The sequence below is a fragment of the Stegastes partitus genome, unplaced genomic scaffold, assembly GCF_000690725.1.
Source record: "Stegastes partitus isolate 25-593 unplaced genomic scaffold, Stegastes_partitus-1.0.2 Scaffold124, whole genome shotgun sequence".
NCBI classification, from domain to species: domain Eukaryota; kingdom Metazoa; phylum Chordata; class Actinopteri; family Pomacentridae; genus Stegastes; species Stegastes partitus.
In genome coordinates, this window is record NW_007577855.1 from 221918 (window position 1) to 227260 (window position 5343).

Consider the following 5343-nt stretch of genomic DNA (forward strand, 5'->3'; position numbering starts at 1 on the left):
CCGAAAGTCCCTCTCCAGCAATTGACTAAACTCCTAAATACTCATCTTCATGTATTAAAATTCTATATTTACAAGTTTTATTTTTCTATGAAAATAATTCTGTTAGACTCTACGACAGCCTAAACGTATCTACAACGCTGCTTCCTCCTTTATTCTCCACCTCGACCCACCACTCGATGTAGTTTGAGCACAGCAGCTCATCTACAACTCTGCAAAAACACTAAAACTAGTCTAAAATACGCAATGGCCAGTTGGAATGCTCAAAGCGGATACCAGTTACAAGGAGGAGGAATATTACGAAAGCTCCACCCTGCAAGTTGACAGGATGAGCTCCTCAAGTTTGTTGCAATTGAAGCGCCAGAAGTCTGAATCTGTCTTCAATGCAATTTCAAGGCGAAAATGCTCAGCGATGGTGTTGACTGACTTATTTTGTTCCCAATGGTCTTTCACCATATTGAAAACACTATATTGACTGGGGGGGCGGTGGAAAACCGCTATTTTCACTGCACCACGTCCTTAAGTTTTGCTTTGACTGGCTTTTCGGTTGCTTCAGGCACAAACCCACATGGCTAGGTTTGGGAAAATGGAGTGATTTGGGTAAAATTACGATCGTTTCACAACATTTTCTTGGGCTATCAGGGTGACAAATCCCACCCTATCGAATATATGACTGGCAGACTGAATAGGAGCGACGGTAAAGTATTAAATATATGAGAAAGATGAACTGATTCAAAGCATATTCATGTATATTTAGCATGAACAAACAGAATCTGGAAGAAAATGCTTTTCTCTCAAACCCTAACTAGTTTAGTTGTACAGGAGAATAATTTTGAAGAAAAAAGGCCTTCAGGTGTTTTGGATTCACCATCATTTGTGTTAAAAGTCAGTCAAAACCATTTTCGCCTATCAATACCATCTCAGCAGCCCCCTGTCTTTATAGTCAGCACTCTTTCCATTTCTATGGCAGGCTTCACAAAGAAAGCGATGAATGGGACATTTTCACTGAGTGTCTTCTGCAGCGTAATTTTGGGGTTTCAAATCATTAAAAGACAAAGTAATGGCAGAATGACAGGGATTTGCAGGGACAGAACCTTTTTCAGTGAAGGGATAATGATCACCATGCTGATCTGTCCCATTTTAAAAACACATTGGCAACATTTGTATCCTCACCAGACTTTAAATTCTCAAATCATGTCGATGTTTGCAGAGTTAGGCAGCAGACAATTCCACTACAGCCTGAACACAGCCTAAGCTTTGCCTATGTGCAGTAATCTATGATGTTACTGCACATAAGGAAGTGAGTAAAATTGTCTGTCACTGTCGTCTTCGCCTGCAGCGCTGCATGAGGAAGCTGGAGAGCAAATGATGAAGGTGCAGCATTAGTGAGAACAAAGCAGTGAGTTAAAATGATAAAATATTATTTTCTGACGGTGTGTCATAGCACTTGTGTTCCAAAGCACAAACACACATCCAAACCTCTTCACACAACTGAAGATTTTGAGAGAATGCCGGCGAAGCCATGTCTAATCCTGCCCGTTCTCTCTGCTCTGTGTACACAAACCTGACAAGCAGGGGCAACGCTGTAACCTCATTTCGTAGAGACTCGCTCTCACAGCTTGAGTGCTGTTCGTGGCCGGGGCTACGTCCTCACTGCACAAAGACTGCAGTCCAGAAACACCCAGGAGAGCAAAATCAGAAGAAAAATGTTCAATACAGATAGAGAGTTGTGTCTGCACATGGTGATGGCGGCGTGCACAGACGAAGCGGCCACTTCAGGAGACAACAAAAGTGAGCGTTTTAAGTGTCTTGCCTATCCCAGACGTTCATTCCGCAAAAGTTGCGGCCGGGAGACTTTGCTGGGTGTCAGGACAATGAACGGCGCTGGAATTGCAGTGATCGGTTGTGATTTGGACATAATACACCAACACGGAGTCCTATCGGAGACTACGCCGGCAGTTACCCAAGAGAGAAGGAAGCACAAACGGTACGAATGTAAACAAAGGAGGAGGAAGAGAGCCGGGATCCATGCTGAAGGCCTAACCCCTCCAAGCCAACAGGGCCGTCGCTCCTACTCTCCAATGTCTGCTCCCTTGACAACAAGCTGGACGAGCTACGTTTGCTGAGAGAAACCCGCAGAGAGTGGAGGGACTGCTGAGTGTTTGCTTTAACAGAAACATGGCTCCATGACAACATCCCAGACGGACATACAGCTGGAGGGGATGCAGACAGACAGACAGCTAGCTCTGGGCAGCATCTGTGGCTTCACCATCGTCACACCATCGTGTGTCTGAAGACCTACCAGGACCTGAAGAGGTTCACCAACGAATGGCGGCGTGCATGGACGCATCCTGAAGAAATGCTCTCTCATCTTGCCTGTACTACTGTGTATGCACAGCAAAATGACAATAAACTTGATTTAATTGATTTAAAATGCACTGCCACACACTTCCAGTAGCCACAGAGAGGTATTATTTTTCTATGAGCATCTAAATGCACATGCATATTCCATCCTCCCAAGCAAATTAAGCACTGTGTCCTTAAGGCAGGCTTAGTGTAGTTTTGCCAAACTCAGGGAACAAATGTTGCATATTCCATGAGCTTCACTGCTCACACAAATACAAATATGAACAGGAACACATCAGTGCACTTTTAAACTTTGTCAACAAGGAAAAAGCACAATAGTGACTGCTAAACAGCATAACACTGGCAGACGTAGGGGTTTAAAGGTAAGTGGTGCAGAAAGTATTCAGAATCAGAAAGCAGCACATAAAAATCTTAACTTACTGTCCGGGCAGCTTTCTGTTCAATAGAGTGATTCTATAAATCAATGATGAATGCTGACAGTGAAAAATAACTCAATTTGCACCTTTGAGGCAGTGCCTCCTGCTTCCATTCAGACTCGAACGCTGAGTTCTGTGGGTATTTCTCGGGGTTATACAACAGACAATTAATCTTACCGATACAGGAGCAGCACAGAACATTACCGCCTCTGCTACATTTGTTCATTATCTGTAATGAGCAAGCTCGGACAGCACCAAAACTGAGAACCACAAAGAAACCGCGGCTCACAAATTAGATGGGCCTGATCACCAGCAACATGAAATGTCCGTCTGAGGTTAACGCAGTCGATTCAGCCTGTTATTAATGTCCGTGTTTATGTGGAAGTGAAGATCAAATCACATTTAACGGCAGCTTAATGAGGACAGCAGGGTAACTCTAAAGCACTCGTGCACCTCTCCTTGTCCCTGTATGCCCTCTTACATGCTGTGATTCATCCGCCCGAGCACTTCAACAGCATTCAAAACAGAGGAAAAAACAGAGAACTACAAAGAAACGATGACTCACAAATTAAACAAGGAATAAAGCCGTGACTGCCTACAAATCCGACATATGGTCTATACATGGAGACAATTCGGCACTGTGGCTGTTCTTCAGAATGTTGAAAGAGGAGAGAAAATTGAGAGAGAGAGAAAAAAACCTCACAGTCGCAGCTAAAGGCTTAAAGAAAGCAGCAAAGCTAGTTTACTTCTCTGAGTCTGACTGATGCAACGGTTGCATGAAGCCTGATGTATGTGCAGGAAGGTGCAGCTCTCCAAAAGAAAATAAAAAAAAATCAAAAATCATTTCCGGGAATTTGCCGACAAACACCTCGTTCCCTTTGAGGACTGATGAAACTACAGTTTAACAGTTTGGAAAGAATTCGCAGAGTTGCATATGGAGTTTCTCACAGGGTGGCTGTTCGGCAAGTTCAATGACCCAAAACATGAAAGCAAATTAACTGCATGGATCACTTCAATCAAAGAACTCATGCAGTAGCTCAGTCAAAGCTCAGAACTTAACCCCAGTAAGACCCAGAGGGGGTCTTTCACACCAGAATATTCTAAAGAGTATGACTGAGCTGAAGCATTTTAGACGAAATGCAGAAGGGCTTCTCAATTCCTATTAAATACTGTGCAAGTCTGATCCAAAGCTGGCTGTCTGAGGTCACTGCAGCCAAAAATATTAAGCCACTTATTAAATTCATCCTTTTTACACGGAGGTAAAGGTCAGATCATATTTCACGGCAAATTAAAGCTGAGAATCACACAAGTCCAAAGCCCTCACCAACTCAGTGACTCATCTTCCCAACAGTGTTTGTCTTTGAGCGTATTTGAAGGAGTACGATTACTTCACAGACGAATCATCACCCTTTTCTAATTCTGAAATCCTAGTATGCGCAGCTGGATTCAAAATCTACATTGTGGGAGTTTTGTTTAAAAAGTTTTGGACAGACACTAGCCGATGTCCGCGTACCACTGAGCACTGCTGAGTCACAATGATGCGGACTTGACAGACGGATAGCGCTGTCACAGGCTGATACAGGCTAACTGTGAAATTTATTCCTCAGTTTAATGACTGTTTTTCCCCCGAGCTGTTTGGATGGCATATTAACTATCACCTTCTGCATAATATCCCAGGGCTAAATCCAACGTAGGGATGAGAGCGCAACTGTTTCTCTAGATCAAACTAATTCCAATTTGAGATTTAATTTGATTTCTTATGATATTTCTGCACATTTAACCCAAAGCTAATTTAAGTTGACGTATAAATCAATCAAAATGAGCTCAAACACCTAAGTTTGTGTGCAAGTATCAATCACTCAATAGCTTAAGTATTTACAGTTTTTAGTTTTTGGGTTCTCTGTTTTAGTACGAGTAATTTGATTAACTTGCTAAGTGTCTTCTTCAGCTTAATGAATGTTGAGAGCTCTGTGTGAGATATAAACCCTTTTAATAATAATATCCAAATTACAATGCTTCAGAAGTAATTGGACAATAGACGATGAAAGGTTTATTGGGCTGATCTAACTGGTTTAATTTGAAAGCAACTAACCACAAGTCATCTTCAATGGAAGCTACAAACTGATGCCGGACACTTGTCGCTGTGTGATCAATAAAAGTTGATCTGCAATCAACTTTTTTTCAGTCTCAACCCGTCACATGTTTTCATTTCACCATTTCCAACCATTTCCATTTCCTTTCTCTCTCGCCCGCGCAATCTCCTCTTCAGTTATGTCTGAAAAACTTTTCTGCTCCATTAGCCATTTCCTAGGGCTACTTAAGTCTGCCCTTGCTTTTAACCACAACAAATGTCAGCGAGTGCTCAAGCATCCCTTCACTGACCCCGCGATAATGAAGCAGGCCGAGCTTGGTCAATTTGCAACTTCGTCGCTTGTAGTGGGAACATAAGCTCAGAAGAATGTTCTGAGAGTCCTGCTCCTGCTCATTCCTTTGACAGGGAACTTCAAGTATCTGCTGCAAAGATTTTTCTACACAGTAGTGTCAAATAATCACATTTCAGATC